Consider the following 25,868-nt stretch of genomic DNA (forward strand, 5'->3'; position numbering starts at 1 on the left):
CATGTTCGAAACCCTTTTCCAGGCTGTGCTGCGCCAGCATTGGTCATGTATCTGATCACTAAAATGAAAAGAAACCTGTGCCTGGAGCTTGCACATGTCCAAGATTCACAAAATGCTTTCTTTGATTCCCTTCTATAAGTGGGCCAAAGGACATCTCAATGCCGCCTAAGGATTTATGGCCCTGATGTAAACTAAATTGTATTTGTCTGTATTTAATATGTTTAATAAGAGTTTCCTGCATAAGATTACAGACAGGCACTGAAAAAAGGGGAAAATGGGGGTTGTTCACTTTACAAATAAACAGTTCGCATACATGACACAACTGATTTTGTTCCTTCTCTGAAAATATGTAAATCATGTGGAATTATTCTAATCTTGAGGGATGTTTAATTTTTAAGTCTCAGTCATGCTAAGAGCAAAGGAAGTTATGTTTTGTCTGGAAGCTCCGCCCACTGGGAGCAGCTCTTGGAAAATGTCACCGAGGGCGCCATTTTTTCAATTTGGTCGTTTAATTCATCAGTCTGGACAGCTCTTCACACAGTAAAGATAATACAACTTTGTCATATGTTGGTCAGAAACAGATGTAGTCACGTTAGGTGGATCATTTTGAATGTGTTGAGGTTTTTGAAGAGCTCTCCACGAGGTAAAGGTAATTAAATCTTGTCAAATGTCTGTCTGCATTATAGATATTCCTGTTAGCTCAGTGAAAATAATGCGTCTGAGGTTTTTAAGGACTAAATTAGCAAAAACGAGCAACATCATAGGTTAATGGTAATGCTAAGGTTAGCTAACGTTGTTACTTGCTAGCGTTAGCTATGCTAATGAGGGTGACTTTTATTTTAAGTTTATTAATTCACAATGTGTGCACAGTAGTAATGTTACTCTGATTAGAGTAATTCTTACTTTATCCTTATTCCTGACCTTAAATGTTTAATAATTCTTTACATTTTCTGTTGGAATTAAAGCTTGGATGTGCTGCCTGAGATTAAAATTAATTTATCTCAAATCAAGTTTATTGATTTAAAATGTTTTATTTTTGTTAAATATTGTGGTGGATAAAGGATGAATGCTGAGTATTATTCACATACCTTTATCATTTTAATTTTAAACTTGGATATGCTGTGTCACAAACAGGATGCTTCACCAGCTAGTAGAAAAAATATGTATATATCTTTTTCTGGATAGGTATTTGGTGTTCCTCCAGTTGAGATCTCCACTTCGTACCTTAGGCCCGTAAATGGTGAGTAATATACAATTGTTTTTATTTGTATTTTAAAATTGTATTTGATTGCAGAGCGCCATAGCGCATTTGCACAGCACATCCTCTTGCTCATCACTCTCTCTCGCTCACCTGTCCCTCTCTTTCTGGCTCCCTCTCCCTCATGAACACAGCTGCACAAATCTGTCCAACACAACGCTGTCAATGTCGGAGACCCAGCTTAAAAAAAAAATAATAAAAAGTTATTAGCTATGTTAATGTTAGAATGACAGTCAACATCGACTGCACGGTCATTCTGTGGGAAACACTTGACATGTTTAAACTAGATTGTCAAGACTTTCAAAAGATCCTGGGTATTTTCTTGCTGCAATGTTAGGTAAAATCTAATGCAGTCTAATACAGTCCAATTCTGCTGAGTCTGCCTGTTTTGTTTTGACATTTATGCAGCATTTTGGTTATGTTTGGTAATGAAGGTACTAAAGAAATCTTGTGTATATGATTAAATTTTTAAGGACTCTCAACTCCATGACTTGTTCTGCTTATTCCTCCCTGACTTAGGATGATGACATTGATGTTCGGCGGGAATGCATACTCAAGGGGCTGTGTGTGTACCTCAGTGAAGACCCGGAAAAATGAGCGAGAGAATACACTGTGAGTATAATTACCTACAATGTGTGTGTATATAAACCTAGAATGGTTTTCATCCTACCTGTCAAATAGGAAGTTTTGGGTGTCTGTAAACAACTAATGTCTCTTCCTTCTGTCCAGTTAAATATGGTGTGCCTCAGGGGTCGATCTTAGGACCCATTTTTTCCCTTGTATCTACTTCCCCTTGAACAAATTATCCATAAACATGGTATTTCTTTGTCATATTTATGCTGATGACACACAAATGTACTTGCCCGTCAGATCCACAGACCCTGGAATAATGAGTACACTTAACGACTGCCTTTGTGAAAAACAAAAATACTGCCATCTGCTGGTTCCCTAGTAAATCACATTAAGCCTGTTGCAAAGAACCTTGGTGTTTGGTTTGATAGTAATTTAAATTTCGAGCAGCACACCACACAGCTTGTTCAATTATGTTTTTATCAACTTAGAAATATAGCAAAAATTCGTTGTTAACTTTTAAGGACACCGAGACCATTTTACACGCCTTCATCTCATCACGCCTGGATTATTGCAACAGCCTTTTCACTTGTTTAACCCAAAAATCTATTGATCGACTCCAGACTGTCCAGAACTCAGCTGCCAGGCTTTTAACCAGAACAAAGAAATATGACCACATTACCCTATTTTAGCTTCATTACACTGGCTCCCAGTATGTTTTAGAATTGACTTTAAAATTTTATTGATCACTTTTAAAGCTCTTCATGGCCTCTCGCCTTGTTATATTTCTGAACTTTTAGTCCCGTATGCACCAGCACGTACCTTGAGATCCTCGGGCAGAGGTCTGTTGTCTGTTCCAGAGTCTCGACTGAAAACTAAAGGGGACAGAGCGTTTGCTGTCAGGGCCCCGAGGCTCTGGAACAGCCTGCCTGAGGAAATCAGGTCGGCTGAGTCAGTAAACTCTTTTAAGTACCTTCTTAAAACATACTTTTATAGGAGAGCCTTTCCCGATCTTATTTGACATTATTTTATCCCTTTTTATTTTATTCTATTTTACTTATTTTCTATTCATCTTAAACGCGTATTTTGGTCTTTTCAATGTTTTCTTGATTGTATTGTTGTCTTTTGGGTATTGTTGTCTTTGCACTTGTTGAAGCACTTTGTAACTTGTTTTTGAAAAGTGCTCTACAAATAAAGATTATTATAATTATTAGGGTTCAGTACTTTTGAGATTGACGTCACCTCTACAGTACCATTAATGTCACCATTGATCTCCTTACAGTGCTGTGTCATCATCCTTATTTTAGCCACTTTCACAGTTAACTTTGTACATACTGTTGATTAGTATTTACTGTTTGTTTTTGTAAGCAGTGTTTTCATCAATCTGATCACCTTAGTATTTTCAGAAAGCAAGCTAGCTTAGCTATTCAGCAAGCCTGTTGGCTACTAAAATGAAGAAAAGCAGTATGGCTTATGAGGAGTGCTGTCAGCTGTATGGAGTTTTGCTCAGTCTGAGTGTAAGTTCTCACTCAAACTGATGCTTTTCCACACAAAATGAACAGTAAACACTGTTAAGTATGTGCAAAGCTAACAGTGAAAAGTGGCTAAATGAGTATAAAACAGCATTGTAAGGAGATCGGCAGTGAAGTTAACAGTACTGTAGTAGAGCTGACAGGAAATCGTCTGACGTGCGGTTCATGAAACAGTGGACGTCACACTGCATTGTGAAAGTACGCTCTTGACTGTGGAGCGTGCGTGAGTCAGTGAGTTGTCAGGAAAGAAATAAAAAAACTGATTAGCTTCAGTTCAAAATTGAGCCTTTGTTGACAAAAAGGCACTATGTGAGGCCATGGAGAGGGGTGGGGACTCTTAATGGTAAATATTTTTGAAAATCCATACTGATTTTCCATTATATCATTCATACTTTTGCCAGGATGAATGCTGTAAGTGATCATGATTGTCACTGATTGAGTGATTATCTGAATAATCTGAAATTAGGTTTGAATTACTTGATGAATCATCCAGCCGTAAAAGCAATAGATCACAACTGTGTTTCTCTGCAAAATGTTAAAATGTGTCACCAAATATACCCAAGTAAAGTCTGAGAAATCTTAGACTAACTGATAATGACAGAATTGTTAGTTGCTGACCTCTTGATATTCCATTTAATAGACACAGTATAATTCAAATTCATAAACGTTCACTGACCCCACGTGTAGTTACATAAAATACATTGACCTTTTTATACAAAACATTAGAGTATTGCTTTGGTACTGGCTACATTTCCTAATGCCAAGCTGTTTACATGTCAAAGTTCATGAATGCTATGCTATATTGTGCAACTGTATTTTTAGGGAAAATCTTAAATGGGTAAAAATGATTAAAAAAACCCCAACAACACAGGACTTGAGTAACTGGAGACTCTTACTATATAAAAAAAAAACCTCCAAACAAGAGCAAAACATTTTTTATCATAAACTTATTATAGCAATCTGTTTACTTCACACAAGACCTGGTACCCTTTTGCTGCTAAGGTAAATAGAGGCCCGGGCCACAATTTGAAGAATTAGTTATCAGTTCACGCAGATACTTAGTATGATGGTTTCTGTGCATAATAGGCTTAAGGTTTTATTTTTTATTTCCTCTCATATGGCTTCTTTTGTGACTGTGCATTCTGCAGGCAGAAGACAAAGGCCTGAACCAAGGAGCCATTGGGGAGACCATGGTGGGATTACGTGAGATGCCACTGATGGACCAGAGGACATTGGGATTTTCCTAGAAGGCCAGGTGGTTCTGCATGATCTGGACAACGTTGCCTTAGCTGCTGCCATGTTGTTTGGACTAATGTATGCCTTGAACCTCAACTACCCTCCTGAACTTAAGTACTCTTAATTCTATTACTCTTTAATTCCAGAACCCTTGCAGTTAAAGGAGCACAATAACTTTCCAAGCACTGGATTTACATTTACCAGAGTGTAATGATTTCATTACATTTGTCTTTTTTGTTGTTAAGAGGTTGTAAATGTAGTGGATGTATTTTGCACTTTTTTGCATAATTTCTGCATTAATCTGGCTGTAGTATAATTCCCTATTGATGCTGGTTTGATGTCATTCAGAAGGTTTTTAATGACCTACAGTGTTGCCTCAGGTTGTAGCAGAATGTTTACAATGCATTCTTGATAACTTGGCTACCAAGTGGAAAAAGGTGATTTGTTTTAATGTGAGAATGGTTTGTATATGTATGCCTTTATTTGTGTATAAATTGCATTGAACCATTGAAGTATTGGTAGTAACTTTTTTGACAATACAGTTTCAAAAGAAATGTTTTTGTGTATGCCTTATTTGTTCTGAAAATGTTACAGGAGTAAAACTGTAGGTAAGATTAAAGAGACATCAGCGTACAGAAAAACTTTTAGCATGTAGAATTTATGTGGAATCTATATGAGACTAACTTTAGTAGGTTAGGTTGATTTAACATAACAACAATGCATATACTTTACATAAAAATCTCATGTTGCTTTAATAAGTGATAACTGAATACACTAAACATTAAAGGGAAACGTTAAATTAACACAAACAAATGATGTTTGGTATTGACAGAATAATTTTGTGTATTTAACATTAACAAATAACTTTGAACATAATCAAATCATGTTGGTTTTACATATAAGAATTCAGTATATTAAACTGAAATGAATCATTTTGACTAAAAATAAATATGTGCAACTGATGTACATATTTTTATGTAAGTTCAACAGACTTTTTTTCAGTGCAGGCATTCATATTTATGGGCACAAAACATGGAGGGAAGGAATAGAAATGTATAGCAATAGCTGCTAACCTGACTTATTAGCAAATGTCCACTCCTTCACAACAATAATATACTGTGTATGATAAATAAGTTTGTAGTTTAACATTATATACTGTAACTATGGTTATTATCTGACCAACAGCTAACCAACATTTCCACCTCTTGCTCAAATTTACCCTCACCTGTCTCATTTTTAGTCCCTGTTTATATGTTTTTTTCTGAATACTATTTCTTTTTCTGTCCCTTTTCCTCTGATTCTGTGATCGAGGATATGTATTTTTCAAAAATGGATGTCAGCGAGAGGGACGTCTGGATTTAATACAGATTCATTATTTTGATTGATGCTGCAAGAATCTGCCACTCACTGCGGATATAAGAAGATTCAGCTACATGCTTTATGGTTTATAAAAACCTCAAAGGAAGCTTTAAGTCCCTTTATAGATCTCCCTGGTGCTTTCTCATGTCTTTCAACTTGATCCTGACAAATGGACCAGAATAGTTTTCCCTGCAAATAAAGTTACTGGGAAGGCTTTCTGGAATACTTTATTCCTTTTTCTTTTTTTGGCTGTGTTGCACTCCAAGGCATGATCGATAGGGTCAATATTGCAATGGGGTTATATTTGGGTCTTTAATCTCCCATATGGAGAAGCGTGAATGGAAAATCAGATTAACGTAGACAGAGCTAAGGTTAGTATTGTCGAAAGATTAGCAACGATTTGTGTTTGGGTAAATATATTGCTCTATGTTGTAATCGTGCTGTCATTGGAACAGACACAGGGTAGCAAAACGAAAAAAAAGCAATCAGAATTAGGATTGAATTTGTCAGCTTTGTTTTCTTGAACATGGTTTACTTTCATAAATCCTAACAGTTTTGCCTGTGGTAGTACTTTATATGCAGAGAATTTAATAACAACATAACGTATTTGCTTTGGTAAGACTCTAAGCAATACTGTTCTATTCCAAAAACAATTCAGAATTAATGAAATGGTTTATTGTGGGTATCATGCATATTGTTCTGGGGCAGAATGAAAGAGTGAGAGTAGTTTTTCACTTGGGAACCATAATAGCGTAACCCTTAGGGCTGACAGTGAATCATAACACTTCCTGAATTACATATCATCAGCAGGATATTCCAGACACCTGAAAAAGGAAGGGATCTCAGAAAGAGCCCCCTACAGAAAATCGTTTCTCATTTGCCATCATTTTTCTCCAGCTGTTCAACTTGCTAGTACAAATTCAGGAGGAGAGTGCATGGGGGCTGATTAGAAGCACATATGATAATTTATCCTTCAGCTGGAAACATTACTATCTTCTTCCTGGGGAAAAATGGACTTACCCATTCAATTACCAACGGCACTTTTTATAAGACTGGTAAACTGCAGAACGGTCCTCCCAACATATGTGCCATTTCTGTAGGTGTTGACTTAAATGATGAACCGATAACCTAAATATAACATGAAAACATTTGTCAAAATCAAATTAATGTTGATTGGTCAGGACCAACTCCTACATAATTACAATATCGATTTCACCTGTAAAATCTAAAAACTGCACATTAGCAATGTCTCAAATGACCATGTGTATTGTGAAAGGGGTCACTCGAAGTGATGAACCCACAGAGACTTTTCACCCAACTCTGCAGGGTTTTTTTGTGATTTTCAAGTCATTGTTACTGGCATAAACGATATTGAATTTTTTGAGGCGGATGCCAATATCAACATCAGATGAAAAACAAAATCCCACAGTATACAGTAATGGTCATTTTTAATATAAACATAAAATAGTAACAATTTTGATGAGGATGCCTGTGGTAAGTGGTTATTTTACAGGCACATTTTACAGTTAAAAATAAACTTGTCAGTGCTCTCTGGTGGACATACTACACTGAACAAAATCTTAAATGCAACACTTTTATTTTTACCCCCATTCATTATGAGCTGAACTCAAAGATCTAAGACTTTCTCTATGTACACAAAAGGCCTGTTTCTCTCAAATATTGTTCACAAATCTGTTAAAATCTGTGTTAGTGAGCACTTCTCCTTTGCCGAGATAATCCATTCACCTCACAGGTGTGGCATATCAAGATGCTGATCAGACAGCATGGATATTGCACAGGTGTGCCTCAGGCTGGCCACAACAAAAGGCCACTTGAAAATGTGCAGTTTCACTGTCTACGGGTTAACATATTAACTTTAAAATGCAATTATATGTCCAAGGTGTTTGTGATGTTTAGCTTGTTGTGAATTTCTGTCCCCAAGTGGCTTAAAAAACTCCTTGGTAGTGCTTTAATAAAGTAAACACCAGTTTCATTATCACATGAATTTATACAGCACCAACTGTTTTTACTACAAGATGTTTCACTCTTTTCTAGTCTTTCACCCGTGTTTGAAGGCTTTACTAACCCCTGCCTTCAATGGCGCCGCCACTGGGGTGCCCCCCCCCGGCAAGAAGTATATACATAAAATACAATATACTATTTATATTATGTAACTGCTAGGTTTGAGTTAAAAGGTGAATAGCAGCATACAAGTGTTCTCATAATAGGCTCTGTCACATTAGGAGGGAAACCTCTGACCCTGAGGTGTGACCGACTGTGTTGTTTATTTTAGGAGAGGCCTCTGATTCGTCCATGTAGATAGCAATCACATTTCTAAAATTGTGAGTGGTTAAGGGGCGGGACTAACAGGCAGAGCAGAGCAGAGCGGATTAGACCGGTGTTGTGCCGAATGTGTGTTTTCTGTGGAGGCAGCAACAAGCTGCAGAAGAAAGAAAAGTCTAATTTAATTAATGTACAGAGACAGTTAGTAGACTGGCTAGTTTATAATAATTTGTCACACTGCTACACAGTTTTGTGTATTGTGTGAGAACTAATAGTCTGCAGATAGCAACAGGTTAGCACCATCGCTAAGAGCAAGCTAACGTGGTACAAACACTCGAGCCCTGACAGCGCCGTGTGTGACTGGCTGTTAACGTTATGCTTCGAGGGAGACCGTCGTGTGCCTGTTTTCATCTTCTCTTTCTGAGAGGATTGCAAAACATGAGTACAGCAGGAGTCATCTGGATGATGCTGTGAAACTGGGCTCACCATTACTTGCGCCCAGCAGGCGCCCCAGTGAGCAGCACAACAAACACTGCGGGTTACAACGAGTCTGCAGACTGTCTTCAGAGTCATCCAGAAGTTTGCCCAGTGTAAAAACTGCCGGGCCGCCTCTGGCCTCACGTGAGGCCTTAACTCTGGTGAGTGAAAGTTTCTTTTATCATCCTGACTCTGCTGCTGGTCCCTGCATGGGCAAATTGTTGTACTGGATCGGTTGAGACCAGGGGCCTGTAGCAAGTTCAACATACCCAGGATATGTTTTCGTTATCTGGCTTAACTAACCCTAACAATCGTGATCGGGATAAGCGGTACCACAAAGCTGGTTATCAACTCATAAGTCAACCCAGAGTTTCCCAATTCAGCCATGAGCACGTTCACATAAAAGAGGCGGTGTTAGCAGCAGATGACCAATCACAGACACTGTCAGCAGAGCGTCATATTTTATGAACGAGGATTAAACTGTAACACTACAGAAATAGGTAATTAAAGCGTAAAGTAATCAAAGCATATGTGTGTTTGTGTTAAAAAAAAATGAAGAAATATTACAAATTAAAATAAGATAAATAAATAAAACAGTAATGTGTGTGTGTGTGTGTGTGTGTGTGTTAAAATATAAAAATATATTAAAATAAATAAATAAATAAAACAGTAAGCGCGTGTGTGTGTGTGTGTGTGTGTGTGTGTGTGTGTGTGTGTGTTAAAAAATAAAAATAAAATAAAACCGTAAGCGTGTGTGTCAAAAAATATATATATTAAAAATAAAATAGAAAGAAAAATATAATAGAATAAAAATTAAAACAGTAAGCGTGTGTTAAAAAAATAAAAATATATTAAAATTAAAATAAATAAATAAAACAGTAAACGTGTGTGTGTGTGTAAAAAATCTCTTTCTCTCTCTCTCTGTTAAGTGTTTTGTGGAGCCATGCAGTTTGTTGACATGTTAAAAAATACAGAAGCAAGAGAGAGTATTGTAGTTTTACTGGTATTTATGTTTTGAAATGTTTGGTGCCCCACCATTTTTACATTTTACACTGGTCAAATCGGTTGTTGTGGGATATTTCAAGAATAACTATCGTAGTTGTTTGTAACAAGAATAACACCAAACTTAGTATGTTAACAAATAATTACACAACTCTATACAGACACATGTCGTATATTTCAATTTTGAATTTAAAGAAAATTATTTATGCTACATGATTTCTGTCATCTTGAGTAGGCTTGTTCCCAGTAAATGTTTTGTTCCTCCCCATCAATGCACTCCTACAAATAAAAGCTGTATTTGTCTTTTTTAGGGAAAAGGTTATCTTGCCTATTTAAAGAACAATTAATTGCCTAACACATACAGATAACACATCAAACAGGATTTTTATGGAATGTTAACTGAACTGGTTTTAGTCTATGGACATTAGACAATTTTAACTGTAAAATAAGAAACCAAAGTAATTCAGTCTGTGATTCCTTAACTCATATTTTTATGTAGTATTCAACTAGTCTATATACTGCATAATAGAATTCCTGAAATTCAGTTATGGCTTTTGGTTTAGTGTGCCACCCTAGGATTTTCAGTGGCCCCATCTGGCCACCCCTGGGGAAATTTTCTGGGGGCGCCCCTGCCTGCCTTCAAACCTTCAAATTAATTGGATTCTAATACAAAAAAATAAAAAAATGTCTTCCAGTGTATTTGTTTCTTCTTGACATGTCAACATGGTATTTTATTAGGTGACCTGTACATGAGTGACCTGCACAGAAGTATTCCTGCATTGTAATTGAGACGTCAGTAAGCACAACACATGTCATGTTACCCAGAGTCACAGACACACACACATTTATACATATTGCCTGGCAGTACTGTTCCTCCACACACACACACGAACATAATGTACTCTGTATGAGATATACATATGGCATTGTGTTAAGATCTGTGATTAAATACAACAAAAGAAAAAAACACTTGCCATTGTGTTGATTGTAGAGACACTACCGCCAGTGGCAAAGTGATGTCCTCTACAGAAAAACAAGTCGAGCACACAGCCACAGTTGCAACTGCTTTTTCTGCCTGAAAATACTCACAGTGAGCTATGATTATGATTCATTCTTTCCATGCGCTATCTGGCTTAGTTATAGAAACCGGCTCCTTTGTTGTATTTGTACAAAAGGCTCACAAATGGTCACTACGTACAGGACATACTGTAATTATGCTATTATGAATATTGTACAGGACGATCAGATTCTGCCATTTATGAGGATGCTGCTTTTTATTTGCACTGTTGCTGGCAGGAAAAAAATGGCAAAACAAGGCCAGATGTCCTGGTGGTTGAATGTCACAGGATTTATCCCAATTTATGGATTTCACAGTAAGTCGGTCCACCACTTTGGTCTGGTTTTTTGGTCAGATATCAATATATGCATACAGAATCTGTGGGCCAGGGACTTGATTGTGTAGTTTGTAGTCTGAGAAGTATTGTCCTATCACGTTTGATAGTGATGTGGCTGAAGACTTTTTTGGGTCCAAATCTAAATACATTTTTAGTTTTTAATTACACTTTAAATATTACTTAAGTGGTAAGTAAATGTATTTTAAAAAGAAGGCAAGGCAGTGCAGTTAGCTAAGTTTTGCAGGTGGGATGACAAAAACTTACTAAGTCACTAAGGATCTATTCACAATCCCAATATTACACTCACAGTCACACACACCCATATAAATATTATTTTCCTGAGAGCAAACAGCACATTGTGTGACATCTTGGCAGGAGACAACGTGATCCCATCGCTTTAAGCAAAGCTGCAGGTGACTGTCTTCTGCTAAATCCTATGACTTAGACCCCTCACATGGCCTAAACATAACTATGCACATGCATACACACACATGCACACACCTACCTCCAATGTCAGAAGTGCAGAGCAGGGCGCCCCAGGCACTAAAAGGGGGAGCTCAGGGCCCTCAATGAGCAACAGAGCGCAACGGACAGAGAGAAAGGAAAGAAAGGCAGAGAGAGGGAAGAGAGCGAGAGAGGAAGAGATATAAAGAGAGGCAAAGTGAGGGGAGGATGGGGGACAAGGGGCAGCGCTCTGAGCCACAGTGCAGTCACAAGCAGCAAGTGATGAGAGAGGACAAGGTCACAGATCATAGACAAGAGATATAAGGGCAGTCATGTATGGCAACATACCTCCTCACCACGACTCCCCCCGCACTTCACGTAAAGTAGTACACATAACCTGAACCCTGTGAAACACCTGTGCACATACTTTTAGCCCTATATGTATTAAATGTAGGCTGATACCCACAAGACACAATCAACCCACACACAATTAAGTAGTTAGATTTATTTATCTTTTTTCTTATATTTCTGCTCAGGGCAAAAAAGCCTTGTTGATATAACATGCTAATTTATGCGTGTAAATATTCAAACTATTCTAGCTTTTGTTAGCTCATCAGCTCAGATGCTATGCTTTTTGCTTAGTTTTTTTTTGGAACACAGGAACAATTGCCCTAAGAGTGCAGATTTCAGATCTGTTTTCCTTAACCTCGACAGTCAATAGTAACACACAAGAGCTGACCTGAGAACAGTGCCTCAAGGCAGTTTGTTAAGCTGGCTCCCTGATGAGTGCTTTGCAGACGGGTGTTGCCCAGAGTTGAAGTCTATTAGTTCGAGTTTATTTACAGCGAAATGCCCAGAGACCCGCCTCTGTAATGTTGTTTGGGGGAAAATAAGAGCTGAAATTGAATGAAAAGCATCACACCACATGCATAATTCATGGATATCATTATCAAGCGCGGGCAGACGCATAGATGAGCGCACACATAAAAAGCACAGAGTGAACACATACTTGCAAATACAAACAGGCAAAAAACGTACGCACACAGGTCATTATGTGTGCTTATTATAAGGCCTTTTCGGTCATTTATCCTCGTGCTGAACTCGGGCCAATTTTCCCAGCATGGGTCCTATTTAGGCATAATAACACAACCACAACATCACAGCAAGAGTTGAGGACTACTCCGACCATTTGAGCAAGGAAGGAGGAACAATAAAAGTGGATGTTTAGCAAATCAAAACTAGCACCAGTGGCGCAAATTGTCATTGTTTTCCCCATAGAGGATCTTGATGCATATGTAAGAGCGATCATGCTGGGCAACTTTGATGACTGATTGTGTTTGTGTGTGTGTGTTTGTGCCTGTATGTACAAAAGACAGAGGCAAATGAGATTTAGAGAATCATGAAGAAGGGTAATGGGAAAGGAGAGATGAGGGCAGAAAATTATAGAGTGTGAAAGATGGAGTGAGAGGCTAGAAGGAAAAATAAAGAGATAAAGAAATTAATGTATTTTCTCTTTATATTTCTGAGCGCTGGCCCTCTCATCTCCCTCTCTTGGGCACTTTTGACCTTAAACTCTCTTAGATGTACTTATTCCGACTTAAGAAGCTCATAACATCCCTGCACGTACATAGTGTTCACACATAATAAAAAACAAAAAACACACACATGCAGTTTCAGAACAAATTTGCTTTAATACTCTTGACATAAGCGTGCAGACGCATGCCACACACATTTTTGGACTGCCATTAAGAGTGCTTACTGAAGCTTTACCCTGGTGGAGAGAGAATTCTGCAAGAGTCTCCTGTGAATAGTGAGAGATTCTGGTCTCATTCAGCAGACAAATGAAGCGTGAGCAGTCTGAAGGGCACACAGACACACTTACGTACACATTCATTCCGACGCTGAGCAGATAGACACATACTCCTTGCAAAGCTGGATGTACACACACGCACACACACACACACACACGCATGCAGGCCAGTGCTCAGTGCACTGTGACACTCACCAAAGGAATGGAGCTGCAGAGCACTTCTTAATTATTATGAGGTAGCCAGCTGTGTTAGCCAGGGCAAGGAAGGAAAGAAAACAAGGCAAGAGCATGTGCCTGAGATGATCTAACATGAACACACACTCACACACGCCACACACACACAGAGCGCCTGTGCGCATCTTGAAGGCGAACAGTAGTTGTTAAGTCTTTCAAACTCTACTAGAAACCATTCACTGATTGATTGGGAATATACTTCACGCACACTTCGAACTGGTAATATAACAGCTGAGGGAGTGGGAGCGGAAAGAGAAAGCTCCAGAAAGAAGGAGGTATTAAAAAGAGATGAGAGATGAAAGTGAATGGAGACGGCTCTCTCTAATGCTTTTCCTACAAACCTCTTGAGATCTGTGAGCAAGCGTGTGTGTGTGTGTGTGCACCTCTGTGAGTGCGCAGAGTATAGAGAGCTCTCTGAAAGATGAAGAGCATTGTTTGAGACGTGCTCTTGTTATGTTCGCCGCCGTATTCGTAGACTTCTCACACTCACTGAAACTCCCACTGCTCTTTCAACCTAATTGAAGCCTGTGCACTGAGATGCTGTGACGTGTGATGTGATCAAAAGGTAAACACAGGGTGGAAGAATGATGTATCATTTTCAAATCGATTCAATATTGTGTTATTTCTCATCTTTACAATTTCATCTGTGTCAGAGAAAGTATGAAACTAGCATATGAAGTTATACTGAAGCTGGAGGCAATAAATAAGACATCTAATGTGGCTGGCATTTTTTGGATTATTATCCAATAAGTTTTTTAGGAGTTTTCCCAGGGGCAATTAGCCTGCCTTACAATAATCAGGATGGGACGAGCTTTAGACCTTTAGGACTCAGCGGTCAAGTCAGCAACGCTTATCAAGAACAAATATGCACAGACAAACAGTACTGTTTTACAAACAGTAAATATGCAATGTACGGTTAGACTTTCAAAATAAAAAGCTAGCGTTTTGAAACATTGCCATTTTGAAACAGCACGGTATTTAAGTTGTGAAACGTTTGGGTTTAAATAACTACGTACGTACACAGAACACAAACCCCAGCCTCCTGTTTCAAAGTCCGGGTTATGGCCCTCCATCCACCCCAAGCACCTCCTTCCTCTCTCTTCTCTGTTAAATGTCATATACCTACTTTTACTGTCAAACACTGACGCTACAGGGCCTCTTGTTCCTTTGTCCACTGCGTTGAACTATGATGCTACAGGGATCCCCAGTGTGTTACAAACTGATGCCGATGGGTCTTGACCATGTGTCCATATGTCGGGGAGTGTGAGAATGGGTTAACAAATTTTAGAGGAAAATAGTTCATTTCGATGGTAGATGCTCAGTGAAGCAAGGCAGATGTAGATGCCGCCAAGAGTTCAAATGTCTACTGCACGTAGCCTTGGTGGACACTTCCAAATCAATCTGCAGACCTATAATAAAGCTGTCTCATCCCACCTTGAACTCTGCTTGTGCATATGTGTGTGTGTGACTAAAGTTCCAAGAAAAAGCTCAATCAGTCTGTCTGAGTAAGAGAAAGAGACGGAGACAGAAAGTAAGAGAGGTAGAGACAGAGAGAGAAAATCCCCCTCGGCTCCAACAAACCTTTATCCTTCATGCTCTATCCTCAAATACCGCCTTTCTCAAAGTTCAAACACCTGGCAGTGATTCTTACATTCTGATTTATTCCTCCTCCATATTTCCACCTTGGTGTCATCCTCTCTTTCTTCCCTTGTGTCTTCCTTCTTTCCTTCCTTCCTCCTTTTTGACCACTTTCCCTTTTCATTTTCCACTTCCCTTAGCTTTCTGAATCATTATTCTTCCAACAGTCTCATTGTTCCCCTGCTCAATAAGTCGCGTTTTTGTCTCTCTTCCTTTTTCCTTCACTCCTTTCTCCCTTTTGGGAAACCCAATATTGTTGCAGCAACTGCTAGATCCAGTTGAAATGCCAGAAACCCAACCCATCTTTTCCACCTCCCTTTTTTACGCCTTCTGCTGATTTTTTCATCTAAAGTTAGCAGCTGCTAATCAAGATGAAGCAGTTTGAGTGTGGTACCAGGGCGCTCACACGCATGCACATGTGTCAACATATACGCAGACACACAGACACACTTGTGGCTCCTCGTGCTCACACACACGCAAACACAAACACAAGATAAAGGAACGAGAGGCAGAGCCTAGGGGTTGCCTGGAGCTGTTTCCCAATCTACGCCACTGGGGAGAGCAAGAGAGACCTTCAGTGTCTACAGTGGGAACTCTGAGTGGGCTTCAGACAAACACACACACACATACACACAAAGAGACACATACCTCAACAAATAGACTCTTCTTCTGAAGACCACATTTAAAACTGTATGACATCTGAGGGCGTCTCTGATCAAACCGGGGACAGTCTGATGTGACTCATGCACATTCATACACATGGAACAGCCTCTTTACTGCCTCCCTGTCTGTTCCAGTGAGGCTTTGAACAGAAAAAAAATGATTAAATTTTCAAATGATATATTTCCATACGCATAGGTTAAAACAGAGAAAACATTTTTGACTTCAATGATGAAGAGAAGTATCGCACAGTACGGATAGGTATTGAACCCCACTACTTGTTTAGAACCAGCCGCCATGTGTTGCGGTGAGTAGTGAAAACTCAAGTATTGAAGCTTATTCTTTCATTAAATATTTTATGATATAAATGGAGGGGGTGTTTTAAGGTAAGAGGGAACATTAAGCAACACTGTTGCTATAGAAGCTTGGCATACCTTTGAGAACAAACAAGAAAAGCGTTGTGTGGGAGAAAACCTGTCTATATACCTCAAACAAGGTTCTAAAACTTCCAAACTGAGATATCTTATTGAATGTAAAGATTCCAAAAGTGACAACAATGTCTAGACCTATCCCGTATGCACAATAGGGTATAATAATCAAAAGTCAGTTATACTGTTATATACAAGAAATATATACAACATTATAACAATAAATAACCATAATAACATTGTTAGCAAATTAGGTATTTCAGCAATAAATTAGATAAATATAACTGAAATGATAACAACCTAATTTTTCTTATATAAACAAAAAATAGGCAACAGCCTTCAAAAGCAAAAAGCTGTTACCAAGTAAACATAAAACAGGTCTCTCAACAACAGAGCTGAGTCTTACTGGTTTTATTATAGATCACACCTTAACATGATCATTCATGTTGTTGTTCTGTTGAAGCTGGCACTTTGGCATTAGCATGAACCTCTGGATAGCTAGCTTGCAGGTAAACTTGATGATGTTAAGAGAGTAAAAATATATTACTAGTTGATGAAACAGGGTACAACACACTACAGCAAAGTCTGCATTAGTCATTATAGGTATCCAAGCAGCATGTAATGCAGTATTGTTGCAGCTGCAGAGGCAGATGGTGAGTGTGCAGGGGTTCACTGGAGCATTGCACCATGAAGTAGTTATACTGAGTACGATCAGATGGAAAAATAAATCATGAGCATTAAGGAGCATGGACCAAATCCCCAAGCTGAAAGTGGTGTAGTATTCAAACACACATTTTGCAGACCGTGCAAACAATACCACATCATAATGAATGAGTGGGATCAAGCAGTGGCGCAGTATAGCAGTTTATTCTGATGAGGAGAAAGTGTGGCAGGAGCTGATGAGGTCATTGGAGACTGTGTGGATGTCAGGAGGGTGGGACTGCAGGTCAGGTCCCAGAAATCACACTGTCTTATGCTACCAGGATCAAAACCGCTGCACATCAATGCCAAGTGGTATAAGTGGTTGTCCCCAGATCGAAGGGCAGAAGTTGTTAATCATGTCACATGTCAAAGCAGCCCTGAGTGAGATAGTGAGACTGCTTATTTTATTATCAATTTCACTGGAAAAGTGACAGCTACATATCAGAAACATAAAAAATGTGTAGTATTGCAAGATAGGAGTAGAGCACTGATTGAAAACCGAATGAAACCGCTGTGACATTAAGAGGGTAAGGTGTGAGTAATCTTTAATAACAGATGTCAGCGTTCATTCAAACACAAACGGCTGGTTTCAGCGTGGAGCAGGTGAGCAGTCAGGGGCCGATGTGAAGTCAGCGTGGGGAAACCCGGCTTATTTTGGCCTTACAGCTTTATAAATTGTGAGCTTTATGTCTTCTGTGTGAAGAACTTCCACTCCGACAACATGTTTTAGTGTGTGTGTGTGGCTGTGATTATAGTCAGTTACTGTCTGTTCCACTGTGCGTATGGTGTAAAACATTGTGCAGAGCACGTGTATATGTGGGACTGATTGGCAACGGTTTAGCTGAAAACTGTACAATTTTGGTCCCCAGCCGATTGTTCGGTGCATCTCTAATAGAAATATTCAAATGTATGTGCAGTTATTTATGGGGAAAATTCACAATAAATGTACTTTAACCGCAGAATATTAAAATACTATAATACAATTTAATTAGTTATTACTTGACTACAATGTCTTACCACTGGTCTTCTGTACAACTGCCTCCATATGTTGCTCGAACACATGTTAATAAGTGGGCCTGACGGAAGCTAGTCTCACGTGGGCAACACTCCCTCTACAAAGTTTGACCGTTCAGAATATCTGACTCAGCCCATACAGCCACAAACTCATCAACGAGTTCACATTTACATCTGCCAGTGTGGTTGCACTTTTGAGAGTTGAAGTGATGAGCTCTTGCTAGTGCGCAGACTCTCTTTGATTTGATGCTGTGTGTGCGTGTGGAGGCTCTGAGCACTGCCCTCTGTGAAACACCAACACAGAGAGCAGAGGACAGAAGCAACTTGCCTGTAAATGACACATAAGTGCTTCAAATAAAAAAGCTTAAAACGCTGGGGAAAACCCTGATTATTATTATATTTCCCCACCATTTTGGCAGATTCAATGATATTCCGCATTTTACAGTCGATTCCATTTTTTTATAATGAAATTCCAAAGTTGTTTGAAAGTGTTTTCCTCATCACGGAAGTCATAGGGCCCTAAGCAAGGGTTGTCAGCCAACCAGAGAAGGCAAAGACTCAAGGCCAAGAAAAAGCCGTGCTGACAACCCACAGTGGCATGGCCGTAGATAAAAAGTAAATATATCACCAAAGTCAGGATTCATCCTTTGGAGATCATGAATGCGTACAAAATTGAATGGCAATCCATTCAATAGTTTTTGAGATATTTCGTTATGGATCAAAGAAGTGGACCGATTAACAGTCATTTTAGAATCTGAATTTGTTTAAAAAGTATAAAGTAAAATAATATTCCGGATATAGTTTGCAATTTCAATGCCACACAATGACAAATGGCCTAAAAGCAACAGAAAGAGCACACCAATGTTTAGCAGGTTTGCCTCCTGTTAGTATCAGGGCTGCAACGATTAGTCAACGTTATCGACAACGTCGACTATAAAAATTCGTCGACATGAAATTTCATTGTCGACGCATGGTTACATAGATGCCGTAAAGGAGAGATAGCAATCTTCTTATTAGGAACATTTCTGGTTGTTTATTTCTAACTGCAATGCACTACAGGAAGTGCTGGGGGCAGTATCTCTTTCACTGTCTGCCATGACTGCTTGACTGTAAGACTACTCAGGAAGAAGAAGCACTCATGCGAGAAGCGGAAAGTAACAGTGGAGGTGAACATCAGAACGACTTTCATTTTTACAAATTTTGTACGCTATTTAATCACTAAATACACTTGTGAGAGTGTTTGAGGCGAGAAATCAACTGTGTAGAAGTTGAATATTGGCAGTTTAACCAGTGTTGATGGCGAATTGAAAATGTGCTCAAACGTTTTCGGGGTTGATAAGCTCCACAAGTGCCGGCGAGGTTAGTGGTGCCAGCTGGCCAGTCACGCCCACAGAGCGCACTGGTCCCAGTTACTCAGACCACTGCAGCAGCAACAACAGAGGAAAAGAAGTGTTTCCTATACGATCATTTATTTGTGGCGGCCCGCCACAAGATCAGCGCTGACCTCCACATACTGATTTTAGTTTTTACCAGGCCTATTTAAAATCTTTTTGATTGCAGATCGGCGTTGTAGCGTGTTCCTGCAGCACATCGTCTCACTTCTCTCTCTCTCTCTCTCTCTCATAAACACCGCAACATAAATCTGCCCAACACAATGCTGGCAATGTCAGAGAGCCAGCTTTAAAAAAGTTATTAGTAATAAGTAATATTTTTAAGTACATCAAGAACATCTGACTCGTGATGTAGCCCCCAGAACATTCTCCACTGAGTTATTGCCTAAAACCTATAAGCACTTTTGAAAAATAAACTACAGAAGTAGTATGAAAGGGGACTGTTGCTTTATTATTCTAAATAGACATTACATTGTTAGTGTACAGTTGTGGTTATAATACTTGCTTTTAATTTGCTTTTATTTTATATTGTTCCGAAGCAAAAATGTTTGTTAAACAGTTTTAAAGTTTGTATAAATAAGTGAATTATAGGAGTAGCCTAAGCTGTCTTGTCTTCTTCCCTGGTTTCCCCCTGACGTTGATACTGGTGTTCATTCTGAATAGTAAACCTCGTTCGCTTAATGGTAATGATTGCTAGTTTGGCTGTGTGTTAGAAATCAGTAATTCACTTGAAAGATATTTAATTAGTTAAATGGTTTAGTTAGGGTTAGGGGGAGACAAAAATAATCGTGACTAGTCGACTAATCGATTAAATAATTAACAGATTAGTGAACTACCAAAATAGTCATTAGTTGCAGCCCTAGTGAGTATCATTTCAAAGACAGTATGATTATACACAATTCCACACATAGTGGATATAAAACCTTAGGCACAGTTGTGTGCCTGATGAATGACAAACTGCATTGTTCCTTCAGATTATGCCAAAACCGCACTCATGTTGTTTGTGATGATATCACTGTTGAGCACTTTACAAGGTCCCTCAGCATTGTATAACAGAAGAAAACCAACAATTCTGCTCTTCCGCCTGCCTTTCTGAGCTTTATTCAAATGGAAGCTCTGCTGTAAGAGCTATCCTGTATGGACTTTGAAAGTTTGAAAATGTGACCTTTAAATACTGTGTCCCCATTAGGCCAATCGATATCATTTTTCAAACGTCAGATCAGAGTACAAAGATGCATCACTTCTCCAAGTTTCATCAAAATTAGACCAGAGTGAGATATCTCCGGAGATGTCAAATATGACAAACGAGCATTCAGTGTGATCAATTGCGCCCTTCCGATGTGAGAACAATCAGAGAAAGCTTTTTTAACCATTTGTGTCCTACAGTATCAAATATTAACTCACATCAAAGCTGTGGTATGCTGATGTAAACACACCTTTCTTTGAATACTTAAAAAGAGGTAGGCTCAGGCTTGGATGCATGACTGGAGTGAGAGCGGCTGAGGTGACCTAAAAAACACCTGTTACACCAAAGTGCTGTTTCAGCACAGTGAGTTTCTGGACAAAATATTTAATTCATGTGTTGACTTAGCCACTGCTCACTGCTTTTACTCCCCTGCGTTACTTTACCTTCTACCTGGGATGTGGATGTTCAGTGCACCTTGTGCTGGGTGATGCCTGTTTGACTTCAGTCTGCATTTCCCTCTGATGCAGGGCTCTTGGGACTGTGTCACCAAAACAGTGGATACTATGATTCGCCTATGTACTTTGCAGGGCAACTGTGCAACACAAACACACACACACACACACACACACACACACACACACACACACACACAACCAAATCAGCTTGCTGTCCATCCCTGTCCTCTAATATACCCTCATGCATGAGCCCCCTTGTCTGCTGATCTTCCAATCTACTACATTCATTTATTGCTTTTCTGCAAAAGAGAAAAAATGAGGGAAAAAACAAACAAGGGAAAGGCTCCACTTCAGTTGGGATTTCAGGACAGATTTGAAGTCTTAGCCTGTGGAAATCCTGCTGTAAAATTATGCTAATCTCTCTCTAAGAAAGAAGAGAAGCTTGATCCAAAAAGTGCATTACTTTCTTTCTTTCTTTTTTTTTTAGGGACGATGAAATACGAGACAGATTCAAACGTAGCGGAAGTTTCCGCTGAAATTGGAATAATGGCGTCTCAAAGGCCCAATACACACAAGAGGATGAACTTAAGAGTTGAGCAGCAGACAGTACCAACTCCTGATTATGGATTTTGGAGATAGGATGATATTCTGTAAAGTCACAAAGTTCTGTTAGAAAGGCTTTGAAGCTGTTTTCTGTCAAGGCAGAAGTATGCACAGTACCATTCCTCTCTGAGCTTCAATTGATTCTGGCTGCTTGGAGAGATTTCAGACAGATCTGTAAAGTGTGTAGGCGTCCATGTCACAATATGGACTGATGCCATGTTGGAAGACTTGTTCTTTATGCTACGTTTGCCCTTCTCTCATGCTGAAGCCACACACAGCTGTCAGGAGAGCGCCATGGATTTTCCCAACGACAACAGGTGTTTTAAATATCAATTCATGTATCTTTCTCACACAATTGTTCTGCCACTTGTCATAAGCATGCTTACTTTCTACACCATCGTTCCCCTACCTTTTTCTCTTCACAGCTCAAATGGATCCACTCATAACAATTCTAGCTGTTATTGTTAATATTAACAACACTGAAGCACACGATGCCTCCTTGCCTTTTACGATAAAGGCGGTCATTGTTATTGTGCCCACTCGCAACCTCAATTAAATTTAGAGGCCGTTTTGTCCTGGCTTTAAAGAGCCTCTGACTTCCTCCAGGGGCTTAATCCCATAAACCACTATGACCCACTGACATCATAACTTTAAGCCGCCAGGCAAGGAGATGTCAGACTATCCTCCAGAGGAGGCAAAATGGATGCAGGTCTCTTTGAATTTGTGAGTGTGTTCATGTCAATTGTGTAAAGCCATCATCACTTGACATTGAGGTGTTATATTGACATACTATGATTGTAGTTTTATTTTCTTTCTCCCTGACAGACAACCAAGATGAGATGTAGATTTAATGTTTGCTCCCATAACGTGTTTATCAGTGGATGAAAGCAGGAGAATCTTTAAGCATTGTTGATCACTGTGAGCCTTTCCAGAGCAGCATTGTGCTGCGGCTGTTTCTCTGTGTTCAAACACACGTCTCTTAACAGGGCTGAGTGGGCAAGAGTAAACTTTGTTGTGACAATAGAATACTAAAATGTTGTGGGATGCTCCTCACAGCAAAGGATAGAAACAGTAACAGCTCGTCATCTTGAAACTGCAACCCAATCCACAAGCTAATTTAGGAGGAAATGATGTAAAATTGCAGTGATCTGTTTGCTTGAACCTAAAGCTAGATTTAGTTTAATATTCAGTTTAATCTTTCAGGTAGCTTTTGGTATAGGGGTATTTTCCAATCTAACTATTCCAGTGGTGAGCTATTATTTCATGCTAGAAGCCAATGCCTAAATAAATGTCTTACTGAGCATCCAACTTCTGTGTGCTCCCGTTTTACTATTTTAAAGAAAGTTAATTTTCTCAGTTTCTCATAAAATAAAAGTAATAAAAGTAAAGTTTAAATGCACTTCATCAGCCCTGATAAAAATGATACTGAACACATATGTAGATTAGAATGTATGAATGTCATGGATGTTTTAATGGAAACTATAAAAGCATTATCATTGGGCTTTGCCTATTTGGCATGTCAGGTCAGGCGTTGTGTGTGTGTGTGTGTCCTTGTGGTTTGTGTAATATATATGCTGCATAACAGTGTCATCAATGTACCACCCCAGACCTGAGGGCTAGCAAGCCAGGGATTACCCCCGGGAACAAAAGGCAAAAACACCAACGTATTTCTGTGATGTTCACAACAAGGGATTAGAAGGTTCCCACTGACAGGATTAAAACAATACCTACTGTTTTTCTCTATCCTTCTACGCCAACCCGCTTTATCCAAACCTCACTTGTTATATTAAGAGATAATGTTTTCCTTTGCTTCCCCTCTGTGTGGAGCTTTTCTCTGCTCTCTTTATCCCACTCCTACTTTTTAATGGTTAACCTGTGTTTTGGTCTTTCCTCTCCTCTGTTAGGATTACTTCAATCCTGCCTAATCCTGAAATTCCACTTTAATACTATGCCTCTGAGTAGTGCTGTTATTTATGAAGAAATGCATTTAGATGAAAAAGTAAGGGTGGTTTTAATGATTTTACTTTAAGTCAAAAAAGAGCCGTAACTCAAAATGAAACAGACCAGTGAACCAGTGATAAAATTAGAAAACGCATGGTTTTCAATCTGAAAACATTTAGGGACGGATTTACTAACATCCTGAATAAAGAGTACTAAATTTTAACCCACAGTTATGGGTGATTAACTAAGAATTACTGTGTGGTGGCAGTATTTAAATGAGGATTTTGCGTGTTTTAATGCTTATAATAAAGTATTTCTGATTCTGATTCCTCCATGGAGAATCGGGAATGAAAGTAGTCACTGCGTAAAAAAAAATTTACTTGACCATCCTGCCTAAGATAGCACTAAGTAGCTTAGTTGGGACAGCACACCGGAAATAATGCTTTGGGAAACCCCAGAAGAAACAGCTACAGTATGCTGGAATGACCCAGACGCGAGGAAATACCAGCAGATCGTGCTTCATCCAGTCAGAGGGAACAATCACCGACCGTCCGCAGTGTGCCCGGTCGCTTCGCGATCACCTGTCCCTGGTCCTGTATGCCCCAACTCCCCATTCCCACTCCGATACCTATATGGGTTGTGTGGCTTTTACAACTAGCGTGCTGTGAACAGCTGGTGATCATTCCCTCTGGATGGATGAATTTTATGCGTGATCCATGCACTACTGCAGCTGGGGGCTCTCCACAGTGCCACGCAACTTTCGAAATTCTTCCATCTCACAGAGAAAAGAAGTCAGGTTGAAATGAATTTGCTTTATTGGCATGAATGTTAATACAACAGTATTGCCAAAGCTAAAGGAAAATACAAAAAAACAATCCATGAAGTTCATCGAATAAATAAAATTAAATAATTTTATTTCTATATAATGGACATAGAATAATATTTTTAATTTCCCTATGTCTTCTATCATTACATTTCCTCCTATGTCCTCTGTCGCAACAATAACAGCAGCCATCTCTGTGCAACACTTGGCGGTTTGCACCTTCCTTTCAACCGTATTAAATATAGATGCTGTTGCACTCACATGAATCACACTGCGTGTAGTAAATAAATTTATTTGCATGTTACCCTCCCATTATTTTGCACAATAAAATTGAAACGCCCAAAATTGCATATTCATTAAGGCAAAAGTAGTAAATGAACAAACGGCGCTATCTTGTACTTTTGAAAGACATCATTCTGCGAGCACACCCTTAGCAGATCAGCTTACATGTTAATTTGCTGGTGAGATCAAGTTTGCGCACATTTTTGCTCACACAAACCTTTAGTAAATCTGGCCCTTTGTTTTCCATATGCTTTCTGAACGACAAGGAAGAATATGTTAAGGGTTTTGTCTGACAGGAGCAATAGAATCAGCTGAATTCACCAGGCACACTGGAGCTAATTGAGTCAATCAAAAACGATTACCTATCAACCTGGCACACCAAAGAAATGGTCAGAGAAAATTGGGTCATTACTGTTAGAGGAGAACTCACACGAAAAGTACTCTGGGGAAGTAAAAAAGATTTGGCATGAAAGGACTGTTCATGATTCAGCGACAATAACAACAGGCTCACTGGAAATATACGGATGATGGACTTCCTTCCCAATTTGTGACACGGATTATAGGATTTAAACAATACGCTGTGAGGATACTTTAATGGGAAAAAAATGAAGTGTGGACAAGAGTTGGGCTTATTACTATTTTCTCACAGTCAGATCCAAATGTAATTAAAAGATTGAGTGATAGAGTTACAATCACTGTGACAGCCAGAGATGATAGCGGATGTTGACACAGCTGATACGTGGAGATGAGACGACTGGGCTGTGACCACACTGATTGGTCTGATGTAATTGGAATGTTGACAAAAATAAACACCGGTTCTGGAGGGCACCAATTATTCTAAACCCTAGCCTGCCAGGCAAAAGCAATCACACCCGGACAAGCCTCCGAGCTATCAATGATCATGCACACCCTGCTCCTACCCAATAGACAAACCTCCAAACAGAGATGTTTACACATAGATAAGGCCCCATGACAAACTCCTGCCAAAAACAAAAGCAGCTCTTTATGCATGGCTGCGATTATAGGAAAAACCAAACAGCAAGAGTAATCAGACAAGATCAACCTCCAAGGCAAGAGTAATCAAACACAGAATGCCTGGGGGGCAACAACGGCAATAATCAAAGTCAGACTGCCATCAGAGCTTGT

General features: G+C 39.2%; 1 long non-coding RNA gene across 1 annotated transcript; it reads left to right on the plus strand.

Moving 5' to 3' along the window:
• Nucleotides 1-875: 875 nt before the first annotated feature.
• Nucleotides 876-5,078, plus strand: LOC119898570. Its single transcript, XR_005443599.1, has 3 exons — nt 876-1,240; nt 1,778-1,870; nt 4,509-5,078. It is a non-coding gene; the product is annotated as an uncharacterized LOC119898570 (long non-coding RNA).
• Nucleotides 5,079-25,868: the final 20,790 nt, after the last annotated feature.

The sequence above is a fragment of the Micropterus salmoides genome, unplaced genomic scaffold (assembly GCF_014851395.1).
Source record: "Micropterus salmoides isolate LMB-PRFRI ecotype aquatic unplaced genomic scaffold, ASM1485139v1 Ms_hic_scaffold_12, whole genome shotgun sequence".
NCBI classification, from domain to species: domain Eukaryota; kingdom Metazoa; phylum Chordata; class Actinopteri; order Centrarchiformes; family Centrarchidae; genus Micropterus; species Micropterus salmoides.